Below are 20,051 nucleotides of genomic sequence, written 5' to 3'. Positions count from 1 at the left end.
GATCCACAGCCTCGCACACAGAGTGTCAATGTGCATATTTCTTCTGTTGTCGAGATTGTGATTCAGAAAAGGTGTTACGGATTATAAATGTGTGCTGCTGATTCAGCCTTTTACACAATGATTAAGTGTCTTTGTGGTAAAAGCCCTGTATGCATGCATTTAAATAAGGCCGTCTGCACCACTTTTCAATTGCCCACGCAGTGTTAGTAGATCACATGCAACACGGCCCACTTATGGTACGGTACACATAATTTTTTGTATACGCTGGTTCTCAAACTTTTGGTTCTCTGGTTCTCATCTCAGAAACCACTGAAGCCTAGTAGGCCAAAATATTATTTGGAGTCCCATAGTGTGAGAATCATTGGTATAGACTATAGAGAGTGGGTAGTTTCGGAGCCATAACAGCGGCAATATGCCCAAAGGTGTAGCCACTTTCACAATGCTTATAAAAGCTGGCCTTTTGTTTTCTTCTTTCCATGTTGGTGTTGTGAATAAGCGACACCAACTTGGAGTGAGAAGCTTTCGTTTTCCAGCCGTAAAGCCCCTTTCATACTTTCTTCTTTATAAACTACAACGACATGGAATAATGCGCCAATTATTCGCTTAATGTTCTGTAAAAGAGACACGTAGCCTACGAGGACAAAATAGGTAATTTTTAGCATTGGAGACAGCATCAGCAACAGAGGCAGGATGCCGTTTGTCTACTGGGTTTATGCATTCAAGCCAAATTGACTTTTATAGCTCTGATTTGGCTCATTTGAATTTCTGTATCAAAAGCAGAAAATATTCCGTTATCTAGAATTTAACAATATGACGGCATCTCATCAGATTGTTTAGGTGTGCCTATTGTAACCTGTGATGAGCTGGACACAAAGCGGTGGTATTACAGTGTAATATAATCTATGTCTTTATTGAACGCAGCGCCAAATTTTGCGGTCAACATGTCTCTGGGTTTGACCATGACGATTGATGCCGCCAGCCAAAACACGATGGTGAGTCCCAGTATCTACCCGTGTATTCCTGCCTATTACAGCTCAGAACTCTTGCAGGTTTGTGGTCCGACCATCCCGAAAGACTGCGGAAGCATCACCATGTACAACGGTGTGTGCTTGGAAATAGACCAATGGAATCGAGTTGGATCTCCTGTGCCTTCTTCTCTTACAGGTTTTTTGTAAAAAAAAAAAAAAAAATCAAAAATTCAAATATGTACCTGTACAATGCACTCATCACATGATTCTTCTTGGCAGAGTGTCGAAGCCAAGCAGACATCGCATTTCTGCTAGACGGCTCGGGCAGCGTAAATCCAGTAGATTTTAATAGAATGAAGACTTTTGTCAAAGATCTCATTAGCACCTTTGTGGGCAAAGACTCCAGGGTGAGAAGTGGGTCCATCTACTCACATAATTGGTTGCTCCATTGTTTGTTACTTATACATTGTTTTCTCTCTATCTCCTCCCAAGTTTGCCATTGCCGAATACTCCTCATATCCATCCATCCATTACTTTTTCGATAACTTCAATGTTAATAACTGGCAAAATGACATTGATGCAATAGACCAGAAAGAGGGAACGACATACACAGCAAAAGCCATCCAAAGCGTTGTGTAAGTTTTTTTGAAAATCTGAATAAATTTACCACAGGGTCTTTATTGAATATTTGTGTTTTGGTAGGGATGACATCTTCACGCGAAGCCGAGGCTCTAGAGCTAACGTGAAGAAGATTTTAATAGTGATCACTGACGGACAATCCACCGACAGCATTGAATTGTCATCTGCAGCCGCTGCAGCCCAAACAAAAAATATAGTTCGATTTTCTATTGGGGTGAGTTGGATTTTACACGTCACAACAGTTGGTTTGCACTTTTGCCTTTTCTTACCATGTATTTCTTTCATTTATTTTTGGCCAGGTTGGGAATGCATTCAATAGTGCCACAGCGACAACAGAGTTAAAAACCATCGCATCTTCTCCCTCAGAAAAGTTTGTGTTTAAAGTGGGGAGCTTTGTCGCGCTTAAACAAATCAAGCGCACATTGGAGGACACCATTTTCGCTATTGAAGGTACCGATGTAGCCCAGGCTTCTGTGCTTCTATTTGGTCTTTTTGTAATAAAGAACTGTCGTCCTGTTCTGATAAAACTGCAGCTGTCACACCCTGCTTGACTGTTGTAAGAGAATATAGGATATACCTTCTGTCAAACTGTCAAAAACCCATCAATCAAAATTATTTATGACCTCTACGCCCCGCCCCCTGTCATCTGGTGTGTATGCCCCGCCCCCAGTCATCCTGTGTGTATGTCCCGAATTCTGGCCTCTATGATTTGATATGATTTATATATATTTAATTTGACAATATTAAAAAAGTTAATATATCACAAGTATATATATTTAATTTAACAGGAAAGTGTATGTGAACTATACAACACGCCTTCATCTTCGTCCTCATCCCTGGAACTCTGACAAAATGGAGAGGGTGCTGTGTGTGTGTGTGTGTGTGTGTGTGTGTGTGTGTTTGTGTGTGTGTGTGTGTGTGTGTGTGTGTGTGTGTGTGTGTGTGTGTGTGTGTCCAACCAGGAAGTTTGGGGGATGTCTTTTTCCGCCAATGATGGGTTTTATGTGGGGTCAGTGGGGGTCAGCCTTTACCATGTGAAAAGCGGAAGCCATGATTCCCTGAGGAATCAGCAGACACCTGTTTCTACAATCTGGAAAGACAATCCTAACCCTAACCCAGTTCAGAGTTTAAAAAAAAAAAAAAATTAGGAAAACGGTATAGCGGGGCGGTATAGCTCGGTTGGTAGAGTGGCCGTGCCAGCAACTTGAAGGTTCCAGGTTCGATCCCCGCTTCCGCCATCCTAGTCACTGCCGTTGTGTCCTTGGGCAAGACACTTTACCCGCCTGCTCCCAGTGCCACCCACACTGGTTTAAATGTAACTTAGATATTGGGTTTCATTATGTAAAGCGCTTTGAGTCACTAGAGAAAAGCGCTATATAAATATAATTCACTTCACAAAACAGGAATCCCGGAACAAGACATCCCCCAAACTTCCTGGTTGGACCCATACACACACACACACATATACACACATAGCACCTGCTCCATTTTGTCAGAGTTCCAGGGATGAGGACGAAGATGGAGACGTGTTCTATAGTTCACATACACTTTCCTGTTAAATTAAATATATTATATATATTTGTGACGTATTAACTTTTTTTAATCTTGTCAAATTAAATATATATATATCATGCACAGGGGGCAGGCGGGGCTTAGAGGTCATAAATCATTTTGATTGATGGGTTTTTGCCAGTTTGACAGAAAGTATATCCTATATTTTTTGTTGTACTTTTGGTGTTTATCTGTTTCTGCCACCGTTTCCTGTTCTTTGTTTTTATTTTTACATCTTCTTCCTTTTTTGGTCTTGTTTCATGCAGTACATTTACTTCTGTAGTCTCGCTTTAACTTTTTCTTGTGTTTTGACCAGCCAAAAGACAAAATAGCTATGTGAGATTCTTGTACCTTTATACCTTGTCTGAATACAAAGATACAAAGGAGTCAAAGAAACGGCCACTTTGTAAATGAAAGATATAAAAGTACAAATATTATTAGAATAAATGTATTTTGGGAGAACAAATGTAAACTATTATGACAAGAAAGTGCTAATTTTACACGGATCAAGTAGCAATATAACAAGAAAAACAACTTTTTTTTTTTATAGTAAAGTCAAGTTATTACAGTAGTACAATAAAATTATAATACTATGAGAACATGTTTTTATGGGGATGTATATACATATATACAGTACAGGCCAAAAGTTTGGACACACCTTTTCATTCAATGGGTTTTCTTTATTTTCATGACTATTTACATTGTAGATTGTCACTGAAGGCATCAAAACTATGAATGAACACATGTGGAGTTATGTACTTTACAAAAAAAGGTGAAATAACTGAAAACAGGTTTTATATTCTAGTTTCTTCAAAATAGCCACCCTTTGCTCTGATTACTGCTTTGCACACTCTTGGCATTCTCTTGATGAGCTTCAAGAGGTAGTCACCTAAAAGGGTTTTCACTTCACAGGTATCATAGTTTTGATGCCTTCAGTGACAATCTACAATGTAAAAAGTTAGGAAAATAGAGAAAACACATTGAAATGAGAAGGTGTGTCCAAACTTTTTTGGCCTGTACTGTATACACACACACACACACACGTTGATTTGTTTTCTTATATTACATTTTATATATATATATATATATATATATATATATATATATATATATATATATATATATATATATAAAAAATGTAATACAAGAAAAAAAATCATACATTTGATCATGACTTAATTTGTTAAAAATGAAATTAAAAAAATATATATCTTGTGAAAAAATTATCAAGTTTAGTTGTTACATTATGAGGACAAATTCAATAAGAAATCCAAATATTTGAATGATATGTAATATTGTAATATTGTGTGAAAAAAAATGGGGGGTTTTCTGTGTGGAGTTTGTATGTTCTCACTGTGACTGCGTGGGTTCCCTTCGGGCCCTCCGGCTTTCTCCCACCTCCAAAGACATGCACCTAGGGATAGGTTGATTGGCAACACTAAAAATGGGCCCTAGTGCGTGAATGTGAGTGTGAATGTTGTCTGTCTATCTGTGTTAGCCCTGTGATGAGGTGGCGACTTGTCCAGGGTGTACCCCGCCTTCCCCCCGAGTGCAGCTGGGATAGGCTCCAGCACCCCCGCGACCTTCAAAGGGACAGGCTGTAGAAAATGGATGAATGGGAACTTGTAATATTATGAGGGAAAAGCTGAAAATGTATTAGAATGAACTTAATAATATGAGGCAGTGTTTTTCAACCACTGTGCCACGGCACACTAGTGTACCGTGAGATATTGTTTGGTGTGCCGTGGGAAATTATGTAATTTCACCTAATTGGGTTAAAAATATTTTTTGCAAACCAGTAATTATTGTCTGTGCTGTCAAGAGCTCGGCAGAGTAACTGTGTACTACTCTTCCATATCGGTAGTCATCACAATATGCAGACGACAGCGGGAGGCAGTGTGCAGGTAAAAAGGTATCTAATGCTTAAACCAAAAATAAACAAAAGGCATTGAAGCTTAGGGAGGGCTAAGCAAAATCAAACTGAACTGGCTGAAAAGTAAACAAAAACAGATTGCTGGACGACAGCAAATACTTACGGCGTGTGGAGCAGAGACGGCGCCCACAAAGTACATCCGTACATGACAATCAACACCAAAATAGGACAATAACTAAAACACTACACACAGGAAAGCACCAAAACACACAAAATAAGTCACAGCGTGATGTGATAGGTCGTGACAATACACCTACTTTGAGACAAGAGCTATAGTGATGCATGGTTGGTTATGGTTTGAATTCATATCCAACAATTGCGAGAACAACTTTTTACTGTCAATATCGGCTGCTGAGTTTCATTGTTTTCTGCTGGTGGTGTGCCTCAGGATTTTTTCAATGAAAAAAACATGCCTTGGCTCAGAAAAGGTTGAAAAAAACTGATATAAGGGAACAATCTATATATCATTACAAAATGTTTTTACACATTTTTAGGTAAATAGTAAAGTAAATACGTTTAAATTTGGATTAATCCAATTGGGACTTGGTGAGAAATTGTAACCCCTTTTTATGTTGCTTTTGCAGGATCTCAGTCAAGTGGAGAGACGCTGAAAATGGAGATGGCTCAGCAGGGATTCAGTGCAGCTTATGTGCCTGGAGTAATAAAACAGCAACAATTCACTACACAATACCTTTTATTTCCTCCCGCAAACACTTTTAAGTGTGTTTTTTTGGGGGGGGGGTTCATACTAGGGCAAACAGTTATCGGCTGTCGGGGCAAACCAATGGAGAGGAGGCTTTCTGACGTACACAAGCAGGAGTACAAGTTCCAATTTGCCTACGGACATTGAACCTGACAGCTATTTGGGTATGAAAATCTTTTTGAAAATTTAAAAAATATATTGCTGTTAGAGCTATGGAAATAATTTAGGCCACATGTAACATTGCATTTATGAGAAAAGACATGATAGTAAATATATGTCATCAATGACCACAAACAAAAAATTGCAACAACAAATTTGTAACAACAACAACTGCAACAATGATTTGTAATGAATTTGAAAATCTCACAACTATTTGCTATCTAGCAGTTACACAAAAATGTAGACCAACAGAATTGGTCAGATTCTTGTTGCTTGGCAGAGTTCATCGGTCTTACAGAAAAAATGCAATGTTTAGTGTAATCTCGATTTATAAACCCTTCATTGTACAAACTGTCAGATTTACAAATTAGAGGCTGAATAGAAATATGCTTTGTTTGTATGGACCTTGTCTCTGTGTGCGGACATTTCATCCACCCATTGTGTGTCTGAGGGGCAGCCCTTTTGTGCCTGCAGCGCATCGATTGTGGGCAGGCTTATCGACCTACGTCAGCAGTGCAGTCAGTAGAGCAGTGCTGTTGTTAGCTACTGTGCTAATTGCTACTTTGCATTTTTCAAGCTTTGCTACCTCAATACGAGTCCAAAAAAAGATGTACGGTTCAAAACATTCAGGAAGTATCCACAGCATTGCCTTTCAACACCGGTTGAAAATCAAGAAGATTACCCAAGAAGGTAAAATTATTATTACGAATCTTTGTAACGACCTGGCGGTTAAGTTTAAGAAGTTAAGTGATTTCAAACTAAGAGTGCGCCACAGGGCTAGTGACTGTGTGTAGGTAGGTAGGTAGGTCTTTATTGTCATTGTACAAGTACAAGAAAACTTTGTTTTCAGCACAAACCCGTTCAAGATGAGACAAACAAACAGTGTACAGGGTTACAGAACAGGAACGCTGATGGGTCGCCACAAGGCGCCCCGTAAAAGATGAGAAAAAGGTCAACGCTGGGGAAGGATGAGTAAAAAAAATACAATCTAGACTTGACTCCTAAGGGGGCCCAGTCTGGAGTGGGAAAAAAACCTCCATTGCAAAGCACATATACATATTACAACGTACATCTCAAATCTAGCAACGGAGGGGAGGGAGTGGGGGGCCATGGTGGAGGGCTGCATCTCTTCAGGCACTGTCCATTTGTCCATCACCCCTATGGGATTTGCGTCAAGGGCGTTGGATGGGGGGTGGGGTATGTGTGTGTGGCATATATTTTTTGTGGATGCATGTGTGTGTGTAAGCCTGCAGTGTGTCTCAGTTCCGCGGCCTTGATGTTGTGCAGCCGATAGTCAGTCCAAAGTCAACAACAACAGGTGTGTGTCCATGAGAGACAAGAAGGGAGTTTGTTGTGTCTTCGCCGCACTGTCCTTCGGAAGAGTCTTGAAGCCAGGGAAACAATCCAAGCTAGAATATTTTGTATGCGAGTGAAAATAAAATGAGCTTTTCACTCTAAATTGTCTGACTGATCCTCGAAAATTCATTCTGCGGTGCAGACAGTTTGATGTTATCCAAGTCACAAGAGTGTCCACAGTTCTTCCCGCATCCTCTAATCATTTGTGGCAGCTTTGGGGTATTTTGAAGACTGCCAGCAACTTCCAATTTGTCGACAAACCAAAGCAACGCTTACTCCAATCAGCAGATGTCATGTTGTCTTAATTTCGAATAGGTAGATATCTTCACGTCCTCGACTGAAGGGTCGCCAGACACGCGGCACTCCTTCTTCTCCCAAGAATCTGCCGCTCCGTCACGACAAGCAGGTTTCCCCAAACCTACAGTCAATTTCGTTGAGTTCAGTTAAATAGTTCTAATGTTTAGATTTGGAGAGCAGTGCAAAAAGAGGCGACCAAAAAGTTAAGACAAGACAAAGAAGCAAGCAAGGGAGAGGAATGGGGAGGGTCCGCCCTCGATGAGTACCAGTGAGAAATGTGTGCGTGTGTATGGCGGCTACATAGGAAGAGGGACAGTTCAACTCGTTTTTAGGCCTTGTTATTAAATAGAGAGTTGATCCATCACCCCCTTGTTGTGTTTGCTTGATACTGTATACAGACAATAATGTATACATACCTGCTCAGTGGCCTTGTGGTGAGAGTGTCCGCCCTGAGACTGGAAGGTCGTGAGTAGGGATGATGTTCGTTCAGAAATTATCGAGTTCGAGCCCATTATTGAATCCTCTTATCGAACCGATTCCTTATCGACTCTCTTATCGAATCCAGACAGGTTGTTGTGTGTGCACTGAGTTCCAAAAGCCATAGATGTTATATGACTGGGCCGGCACGCTGTTTATATGGAGGAAAAGCGGACGTGACTGAAGACAGCATGCGGACGTTATAGGGTGAAGGTTTCAGGTGAGAGAGGACACTAAAGGCACGCCCCCAGTGAGCATATAGTGCTGCTATGTGCGTTGTAAATAAAAAAATTGCCGACAAACACATCACCAACATGGACGAGGTGCCGCTCACTTTCGACATCCCGATGAAGCACATTGTGGAGAAGAAGAGGACCAGCACTGTAGCGCATTGATACGCACAACGGGGCAGGAGAAGTCGGCTTTTACTGTTGTGCTAGCTTGCTACGCTAATGGACAACGAGACTGACTTTGAAAATGAGGAGAGGGAATCTGGCGTGTTTGATGGAGAACTTCATTTCGGACACAGAAGATGAGGACTTTGATGGATTTGTGGATGAGGATTGATCAAAAAATAATGAGAGTACATTGATAAATACTTCAATAAAGTACAACCGAACTCAGCTTTGCTCCTGCTGCCTTTTTAAAACAGCGTACATGCATGCTAGCGTGTGTTTTAAGATAGCGCATATTTAACCATGCCTGCGCCCAAAAATACGCTGCGCCTTATTTATGCGTTAAATACAGAAATAGCACCGTAACTGACATGGCGCCTTTTAATACGGTGCGCCCTATGGTCGCGAAAATAAGGTATAGTGGCTTAGATAACGGGAACCAGTTCTCAAAAAGGGATTCGAATTCATGGAATCGGTTCTTTTCTTATCGAACAATCGGAAGAACCGGTTTTGAACATCATCTCTAGTCGTGAGTTCAAAACCCGGCCGAGTCATACCAAAGACTACAAAAACGGGACCCATTACCTCCCTGCTTGGCACTCAGCATCAAGGGTTGGAATTAAATCACCAAATGATTCACGAGCGCGGCCATCGCTGCTGCTCACTGCTCCCCTCAACTCCCAGGGGGTGAACATGGGGATGGGTCAAATGCAGAGGATAATTTCACCACATCTAGTGTGTGTGTGACTATCGGTGGGACTTTAACTTTTTAACTACCATATAGCGCTTTATATTGTGTTCAAAGTGTACAAACTTTAACTTAAAAATAGACTTCTGGACTCGTGTTTACATTGTTTCTTAAGGAGAAATGTGGTTCAATATACAAACTTTTCTATTCACAAAACCTGTTCAAGAACCAATGAGGTCCATAAATCGAGGTTACATGTTTGTAAAATCAAAACAAAGGCAATAGGGATCTTGAGACATGTTTCTTTGTACAGCTTTGGTAATTTAATGGAACTGGATCTGGGGTAGCTTTGCACATGGTCATTTCCTGTTCCCCTTTAGGTTATTCCATGGCGATTGCCAAAACGCCGTATGCAACATTGACGGTTGTTGGCGCTCCGAGGTATCAGCACAGAGGAGTTGTGATGGTGATTTCCCAAAATCATAATGACCGAATAGATCCCTTTCAATGGCAGGTAGGTCCTCAAAGTTTTATCAAGTAAAGAGTGCGTTTATTTTATGTGAAATGTTTTGTATCCCGCAGTATCAGATCGGTGAATATTTTGGGGCGGTGGTGTGTGCCATGGATGTGAATCGGGATGCCAACACAGATGTCATCCTCATCTCTTCCCCCATGTTTGTGGAAGATGATAGAGAGGGGAGGGTTTATGTTTGCATCATAAACACTTTGGTGAGTGACTTATTAGAAAAAAACTTGGCCTTTTGGAAAATGTTTCAATGTCTCATATTTCCATCAGAAAGTTCAGTGCAATTTCGGCTCTCCGGTCGTACTAAGAGGAGTCAGATCTCGCAAAGGACGATTCGGAGCGTCCCTTGCCGTTCTTCCCGACCTAAACAGTGATGGACTAAATGATTTGGCGGTCGGGGCGCCACTGGAGGACGATGGTCAAGGAAGCATTTATATATTTCACGGCAAAGGAACCGGAAAGATCTCTCCTACTTTCTCACAGGTGACTTGTAAAGACCATCACTGTGGCCTTTTGCTTAGAGAATAAACCTTTACACCTGATTTAGAGAATCGCAGGATCCAAAGCCATGGCAGGACTCAGGTTTTTCGGCATGTCCATTAGCCAGTCGTCTTCAGACCTCAGCAAAGACAACTTGCCTGACCTGGCGGTGGGTTCGAAAGGAACAGTCGTCTTACTCAGGTGAAGAATTCCGTATGGGGCTAAGTCAGGGGTCGGCAACCCAAAATGTTGAAAGAGCCACATTGGACCAAAAATACAAAAAACAAATCTGTCTGGAGCCGCAAAAAAAGAAAAGCCGTATATAAGTCTTATAATGAAGGCAACACATGACATAAGTGTCTATATTAGCTATAATAGCCTACTGTCAAAATGACTATGTGTCACAGGCTGAAGCAAATCTTTGTAGACAGAAATGTTGAAATTTAGTATTTATTCTACACATTTTTGCAACATTAGACAACATTAGTAAATCAGAGGCTACTCAGAAGGTGAGATAAGTCTTGGAAATTACTGGCTTTTAATGGCCAAAGGTATAGATGTGTGCTTCCAAGTTAAAGTAAACGGCAGGCTGTCTTCTTTTAATATATTTATTACAATCTTTGGCAAGCTAGGTAATGTTTGCTGTGATCTGGAACAACATGGCACACAAACAACTATAAGAAATGCAGCCAATATTCCGTACAGATAATGTGTCATGAGACATGCAAATATACATTAATTACAGAGGACATCCATCCATCCATTTCCTACCGCTTATTCCCTTTTGGGTTTGTGGGGGGCGCTGGAGCCTATCTCAGCTACAATCGGGCGGAAGGCGGTGTACACCCTGGACAAGTCGCCACCTCATCGCAGCGCCAACACAGATAGACAGACAACATTCACACTCACATCCACACACTAGGGCCAATTTAGTGTTGCCAATCAACCTATCCCCAGGTGCATGTCTTTGGAAGTGGGAGGAAGCCGGAGTACCCGGAGGGAACCCACGCAGTCACGGGGAGAACATGCAAACTCCACACAGAAAGATCCCGAGCCCGGGATTGAACCCAAGACTACTCAGGACCTTCGTATTGTGAGGCAGATGCACTAACCCCTCTTTCACCGTGCTGCCCTACACAGAGGACATAAGTAAAGGAAATTAAATGAGCTCAAATATACCTACAAATGAGGCATAATGATGCAATATGTGCATACAGCTAGCCTAAATAGCATGTTAGCATTGATTAGCTTGCAGTGATGGATTGACCAAATATGCCTGATAAGCACTCCAGCAAATCAATACAATCAATAAAGCTCACCTTTGTGCACTTTGGTGGACAAAATGAGACAAAGGAGTGGCATAAAACACGTCTTTCTGTGGCAGCGTCGGAGAAATTTGTACATGTAAACAAACTACAAGGAGTTCAAGGATCGCTGAAATTAGTAGGACAAAACGGTGCTTGCCAAATACTCTCATCAGTGAAGCATGTATAACATAAACAGTGGGATTTCTAACAATTAGGAAGGTTTGTGTCGTGTTTGTTCTCCTACCCAAACTATCTTAAAACAAAAACATTTTTTTTTCTTAAATTTGTTTTCTTTTTGACACTAGAGCGGCGCTAAAGAGCCGCATGCTGACTCCGTGATAAAGTCACCAGCGATAGGTTGTTCTTCTCAACAATGGCGTCCATTTTGAAGAGAGTTTTGAAGTTGTTGGCCTAGCAGAAGTTTTGTCAGAACTGCACTGTCAAAAATTGATGCATTGAGCCGCAGGGACACATTTTCTGTGACCAAAACAGTTCACCACACGATCTGTTGCAGATTGTGATTGATGTGACATAAACTTCCTCCAATTAACCCTCCCCTTTTGATCTTACACACACTTTTTCAACCAGTTTCTACCAGCTTTTCTTTTTACCAAATGGATCTGACAACAAATCTTTTTTTAATTTATCCATAAAAGTATTTTAGAGTAAAAATGTGCAAATTGATAGCATGCACCAAGCTGATCTACTAAAAATGTGCAAAGTGGTTTGCACATGTTGAGTAGAATAAGGCGTGCAATCCATTTTGAGTGTCTGTCTTTATTATTATGCCGAACAAATGATAATCATCAAATCGCCCACAATACTGAGAGTAGGAGATGCCAATATATTATTTAGAACAGACCATGTGATCTATAAACAATTGTCAAAGTTTTGCGAGCACTATTCAACAATTTTCCAATTAGCATTAGTTAATTAGCCTATTAGCCAAATAGCATCCTGTAAACTAATTTTCCTATTAGTTTACAGGAGTAAACATGGCTCCTATTCTAGTAGGTCCTGGCGCATTTGTGGCAATTTCTAGGATTTTTTGCAATCAAAGTCAACATTTTCTGAACCGAAATATTGCGCGTAGAAGATTAGGATGGAAGAGGGCAAACATTTTGGCTCTCGCAGTTTGTGGGACATTTGCTTCGACGTCTGCTCCGAAGAGCGTGTAGGCGAGTGGAGTGGTGGAACATTGACGCAATTTCCTAAAACAGTATATGTTTGCCTGTTTCCTGCTCATTTATCAACAATTTATTTTGCAACAGTCTATTATAGCAAAGACAGATTGACGCTTATCGCATTTAAATTACGTATTAGTCGGATGAACGCGACCCGATGGTACAGACTGCAGTCGCAACGGATACATAGCTGATATATATCGACATACCAAAGAGGCCTGGGTCAGATTTAAAAAAATCGTAATTGCTGTGTGTCAGGTTCAAACACTGATGACATCTATTAAACAAGACAAGAAGCAAGGAATTAAACAGAGACAGAATTAATTTTGGCTCAATTGAGGAGAGAGGCCTGGACTGTACAGTCTCACCACGCTCTGGCGAAAGTTTGTATGCCTCCTCTTTTATTTGGACTTTCCCTGATTACATGGCAACAGTTGTTTCTAAAGGCACAGGGGTCGTAAACAGCCATCGCCTTTGGTTACAGAACAGTTCAAAGAAGAAGTCCATGGAGGGGAGTCAGGTCCTGTTTCCTCTTCGCTTTGTAGATCTCGGGTCAAGACAATATCTTTCTGTTGATTACAATACATGAAAGAAACAGAACACCTTCATGTTGCTTCCCATCCTACACAGTGGAGTTTTACAAGCCTTCTTCTTGGTAGGATCAAAGACAGCTTTTGTCCTCTCGCCGGGAACTCATGGAAACACAAAGTTTTGTGATAACTTAGATACAATTATTCTGACACTGTGTTTACATTTAAATTAAAAAATCCTATACAGGTCACATATGGGCAAAATTACCTGCACTGTGAAAAAGGCCAAACGGGTGTTATTTCATGTCTAGAGGGCTCTCATAATCCATCCATTTTCTACCGCTTGTCCCTCTCGGGTTCACTGGGGTTCGTAAACAGGTTTTTAATGTTCCAGCTATGGAAAATATTTGATTTCTAAATATTGATTCCTACCTCACGGTAATTAATCTATCGCGGTCATGTCCGGAACCAATTAAAAGCTATTAATTAGTAATTACTGCATGAGCCTTACATTTAGTAGGGTTCACCCTTGACCTCGAAACGGAGGTTGTGCTTAATTGTGAATATTCAACGAAGCATAAAAAAATTTGCAAAATTAAATCAGGCCAATTTAAGGAACAGATGTTTTTAAAATGTTTTAAAAATGAATATCCTCTGTCAAATGTGTCTTATGTTAATTCAACAAAACCAAAATGGCCTAAGGGTTTTTGTCTCTTTCTCTATTTTTGTGTGTTTCCAGAACCAAACCCATAGTCATGGTTGAAGCAGCGTTGACCAACATACCCAAACAAATCGTCATTCAAAACCTTGACTGCGCCAACCCCCTGGAGAACACAGCAGACATCTGCTTTGTGATAAGCCGACACTCGTCCATCCAAACAGGTGCCTGCGTCTTCGTCGAGTTACTCCAGCGTTCATCATGTTCATTTTAAATTTGAATCCATTGCAGCGAGAGCGAGGGTTAATTATACCCTTACGCTGGACGCCACCCGCAAGGTGCCCAACAACCGAGCATCTATCAACAACAAAAATGGGCATCGGGAAACCACTGGGAGTGTTATTCTTGATCTTGGTCTAGCACAGCCAATTTGTGTCAAGATCAAATTCTTCATTGAGGTGAGTTGTTAGACGCCCAGAGGCACTCCTCACTTTACAGTCATGCCCGCTTTTCACAGCCCTGCCCTGAAGATGCTTTGAATCCCCTTTACAACGAGCTCAGTTTTACATTTGAAGGTTTGCCTGATGCCAACACGCTGCTGAGGCCAATTCTGGCACAGCAGGCCCAGATGACCACCCTCCATCCGGTAAGCATTAACCCTTTCATCGATGCGTCCTCTGTAGGGGTCCGCGATATAGACGATGTAGGGCATAGGTGTCAAACTCTGGCCCGCGGGCCAAATTTGGCCCGCCGTGTAATTTCACTTGGCCCTTGAGGCGATATCAAATTAACACTAGAGCTGGCCCGCCGATTATATTCAGCGGCGGTGCTGTGGTAACACCGCATTCACCACTATTTCTCATACTTGCCAACCCTCCTGGGAGACTCTCAAATTTCAGTGCCCCTCCCAAAAATCGTCACGTCCGCTTTTCACCCAGTCCAGCAAATGCTGGCCCAGTCACATAATATGTGCGGCTTCAGCATGCACACACACGTGAATGCAAAGCATACTTGGCCAACAGCGATACAGGTTACACTGACGGTGCTCGTATAAATAACTTTAACACTGTTAGAAATATGTGCCACACTGTGAATCCACACCAAACAAGAATGACAAACACATTTCGGGAGAACATCCGCACCGTAACACAACATAAACACAACAAAACAAATACCCAGAATCCCATGCAGCCCTAACTCTTCCGGGCTGCAATATACGCACATATTTTGGGATCGATCTGGCATGTTGTTGGAATGGATGAAAAGCAGACATGACGACAGCTCCTGGAAGACGATAAACCTAGTGCCTTTAAAGCACTCCCCCAAGACTGTGGTCCGGGTGGATTACGAGATATAATGACTGATGAACAACTTTGTTCGATAATGAAAGATATCTCAGTTCAAAGCCTGAGCCCCGACATTAATGAACTAGCATCCAAAAAAAGATGGCAGGTATCTGGCTTGGGCACATCAGATTAGATCAGTGTGTTGCAAACTGAGCAGTTTAAAGTCCTGAATGGTTGGTTTATTCATTGTTATTTTATTTTCTAATTTATTAACCTGTGGAAAGAGTTAATGTTGATATTTACCTCAGAAGGCTGCAAATAGAAAAGAGGCATTACATTTTTATTTAAATTGTATTTGATATGCCATTGATATTTTTTAATTATTATTATTATTTGAAACTCGATTTTGCATGTCACTATAAAGTTATATAAGCCTTGCTTGTTCAATATTCAATGCAAAACTTGTTTGGGTCCCTATTAAAAGGTTAATTTGTTCAACCTTGGCCCGCGGCTTTGTTCAGTTTAAAATTTTGGCCCACTCTGGGCCTACACCCTAATGTAGAGCTTGAACGTAGGGTTGTACGGTATACCGGTATTAGTATAGTACCGCGATACTAATGAATCATATTCGGTACTATACCGCCTCTGAAAAGTAACGGTAAATACCCAAATACCCAAATTTGTGGTATCATCCAAAACTAATGTAAAGTATCAAACAATAGAAGAATAAGTGATTATTAAATTTTAACAGAAGTGTAGATAGAACATGTTAAAAGAGAAAGTAAGCAGATATTAACAGTAAATGAACAAGTAGATTAATAATTCATTTTCCTTAATAATTTTGACAAAATAATACAATGGAAAATGACACAATATGTTACTGCATACGTCAGCAGCTAAATTAGGAGCCTTTGTTTGCTTACTTTACTAATAAAAGACAAGTTGTCTTGAATGTTTACTATTTTATTTAAGGACAAACTTGCAATAAGAAACATATATTTAATGTACCGTAAGATTTTTTGTTAAAGTAAAGCCAATAATGCAATTTTTTGTGGTCCCCTTTATTTCGAAAAGTACCGAAAAGTATCAAAATAATTTTGGTACCGGTACCAAAATATTGGGACAACACTACTTGAACGTGTGACGTGGAAACGCAACAAAACTTGCTGTATCGGAAAAACATGTTTGCGTTGGGTTGAATGCAAGACCCTGTCCTAAAGTTTTTAGTTTTTTTTATCAAGTTCCAAATATGTCGCAAACGTACTGCATCAATAACTGCCACAGTGGTTGTCATGAACGCTTCAGGAAAAAAACAAAGATTTGGTGAGATTTTCTCATTTCCACCAGAGAAGCAAATCCATGGAAGTCGGATTAGTGAGCTAGTAAAGAGACGATAAGTAGCTTGGATAGCAGCCGTGAGACGTTCAAACATCATTTTTAACGCCATCACTTGGTACATGTTGGCGTATTTATGGAATTTTTTGTCACAGTGATGTTTGAATCAAAGCCTGTTTTATTCTGTTGCACATATAGCATTTAGTAGGATGTTAGCGTTAGCTAAACTAAGCTAAGATAGCTGCGGGTTACGAACAACGTACAGTATTTGTAAAAAAAGCAATACCCCTATTCATAGATCAATAACTGAGAATGTTTTCAATATTTCCCACATAAATGCACAATGTATTTCAGACTTGAAATATATTTAGTTTGTAACAAATTCCTCCAAAAGACATCACATACCGACAAGTCCTGTTGACTTACCTTTGAAAGGACGGCAGTCTTCTCTTTCTGATGTAAAATTCTGACGATTAGCATACACCCAAAGTTGATTTGTTAGTGAGCCTTTACCTACTTCGCATTCCGAAATGTTTGGCCTGTAAAATAACTGACTCCATTGATGACCAAAATACAGGATACATATACATATACATATACATATACATATGCATATACATACACATATGGATCAACTTTAGTTTTTTTCTTTTGTACAATCCATTTGAATCCAGTTTGTTGCTTTCCCTCACAATACCGCTGACTGAGAACAGCCATGAAAAACAAAAGCTTTGTCCAACAAAAATAGATACCCAGACGACACAATGCAGAGCAAAGTCACATGCTCTTTGAGCTCCATACGATATAAATGAAATACATTTGGCCAACGATGTTTTTTGATACTATTGTTCTATTGTGATAATGCATCTGGATGACACATTCTAGCTGTGTCTACAAAGTTGACAGCGTCAAAAGAACGGATGCAACTTTAAACCAGTGTAGCCTTTTAGCTACACTGCAAAAAAGATCTGACAAAATATAAGATAAGGACTAAATTTTGGGAAAGAAATACTAAAAAACTAGTAAAATTATCAGTCTGTGCTGCTAGTTAATTTTACTTGATCAGTCATCCTAAAATAACATTTGTATTTCTTTAAATTATCAAGACTTTTAAGCTAGAAATAAGTATTTTATTCTGAAAACAAGTGCTATTCAACTTGCAGTTCTTAAATTAAGCAATTCTTAATGTAAACAAGATTTTCTATCTGAGGAAAACCATAGTATCTTATTTCAATAATTATTTTCTCAATTTTTAACATTTTAAAACTAGAATAGACAAAATTTAATGATGTATGCTAAAATTAAGATTATGATGTAAAGTGACTGCGATGAGGTGGCGACTTGTCCGGGGTGTACCCCGCCTTCCGCCCGATTGTAGCTGAGATAGGTTCCAGCGCCCCCCGGGACCCCAAAGGGAATAAGCGGTAGAAAATGGATGGATGGATGATGTAAAGTCCATGACTAAAAACAAGTAAATAGCTCTTAAAACTAGAGATATTTCTAGAAAATGTTTTTTAAATCTTGGCATATGGCGAATAATTTGCAGTGTCGTGACTAATTTACCTCCCCAGTGCAAAGCCCCTTCTATGTCAACAATCCTCGCCTCCATAGTGGCAAATACACAGTTTTTTATAAATATCATCCCTGGAGGACGAGGAATAGCTAAATATGCTACACTACACTAGGGATGATGTTTGATAAGAAATTATCGAGTTCGAGCCTATTATCGAATCCTCTTATTGAACCGATTCCTTATCGATTCTCTTATCAAGTCCAGATAGGTTGTAGTATATGGAAAAAACCCCACAATATTTGGTTTAACAAAAGCTCACTTTTATTATATAAGAAAAAAATAAAATCTAATAAATAAATAAATATTGACTGTTACACCCCTAAAAAAATAAAATAAAATAAATAAATATTGACTGTTTTTACCCAAAGTATATTAAGTGGGATTTTTCAGAAAAACAAATATATACAGTAACACAAAAACAACCTGTCTCTGTGATCACTATAGGTGTATAAATAATAAAAAAGTGTTAAATAAAATCAGTCCCTTGGGCACAACACTGAAAATAATACAGCTCTCCAAAAAGTGCACTTCTGCTGCTATTTGACATAACTGTTTGTTATGATGCTTTGACATTTTTGCACTTTATTTCTTTATTAAAGGAAATTCTATGAACTGAAAAGTTGTTTGCAAATGTGGTTACAATGCTAAAAAATGAAAAGTTAAAGCTAAAAAAAAGAAATACACTTTATTGATTTAACATTATTTCTTTATAGGGAGAAAGATGTGATGTTATGAGCTAGGGAATATAACAACTACACTACCCAGCATGCAAAGGGAGTGACGAGCATGCGCGGTAGCCCCGAAAAGTGTTGTTGCATGTCGTCACCCGGCAGCTAAGAATGAGGTTATAAGCACGCTGTGAAAGTAAACGTCAAGAACTCAGCCAACACGCCTCGTCTGCATTATTTATAATTAGACAGACAACACATATACAGTGTGATTTTGTTTTTTTTTACAAGAAAAGAAAAACAAAAAATAAAAAAGGGAGATGTCATATATGTTGTTTATATATGTATGTGCTCCGGTTGCTTTAAGAACATCAGTAAAGTTATTCATTGGATTATACCTTTTGTTTTGAACTTTATTACACCTCAGAGCGCTTTTTCCAGTCCATTGTTTTCCTGCTTTCACTATCTGCGCCTAATGACTGAGCTACGTGACGTCATTTCTTGTGATGTCCCACGGAGCATTTCTGGTCGGGACGGGATTCGAATAAAGAACCAACTCTTTTTCTTTACTATAGTGGTCTTGATAACGGGTACCGGTTCTCAAAAAGGGATTCGAGTCCGAGGACTCGGTTCTTTTCTTATCGAACAACCGGGAAAACCGGTTTCGAGTATCATCCCTACACTACACACTGTCAGAGGATAAGCTAACCGCAAGCTATAGCTCCTGAATGTCAACAAAGGTGGGTGGATCGATGCAAATATCGACAGTAACGATGCCGTATGATATCATTGTTTGATCGATACTAAGGTGGTTTGATTGAAATGTTTTTATTATAAGAAAAATATGTTGTCGTTTTTGTTATTGTTTAAAAACTCATGGAATACGTTCCTGGACTCAGAAGGGCTTTTATGGGCAACAACTAAAGGATTTTAATCAGAGCCAATGGTCGGAAATAATTTTAGAGATGAACTATATTGTTACACCGACATTGTGTGTTTTTGTCTGATTAGAAAAAATTGAATCATTCAATGATCTTGAAAATTTGAAGGATCAGCACTGATATTGCCGATACTGCCTCTGTAACTACTTGGTATTGGATTGATACCAAAGTTTGTAGTATCCCCCAAAACTAATGTAAAGTATCCCAACAAAAGAAGAATACGTTTTTATTACATTTTAACAGAAGTGCAGAGAGTAACTATATATTAACAGCAAATTAGCAAGTAGATTAATAATAGTTTTGAAAAAAATAATACAACTGGACATGACACAAAATGTTACCGCATTGGTCAGCATTCCATAGTAGAAGCCATAGTAACCCGTTTTGAAATGGTTCT

The 20,051-nt window shown here is 39.7% G+C and overlaps 1 pseudogene; it reads left to right on the top strand.

Moving 5' to 3' along the window:
- Positions 1 to 20,051, top strand: part of LOC133610955 (uncharacterized) — a 99,736-nt pseudogene that overhangs the window by 64,367 nt on the left and 15,318 nt on the right.

This window comes from Nerophis lumbriciformis, linkage group LG11 (assembly GCF_033978685.3).
Source record: "Nerophis lumbriciformis linkage group LG11, RoL_Nlum_v2.1, whole genome shotgun sequence".
Taxonomy (NCBI): domain Eukaryota; kingdom Metazoa; phylum Chordata; class Actinopteri; order Syngnathiformes; family Syngnathidae; genus Nerophis; species Nerophis lumbriciformis.
The sequence above is the reverse complement of the archived record's forward strand: the minus strand, read 5'-3'. Positions and strand labels throughout refer to the sequence as shown.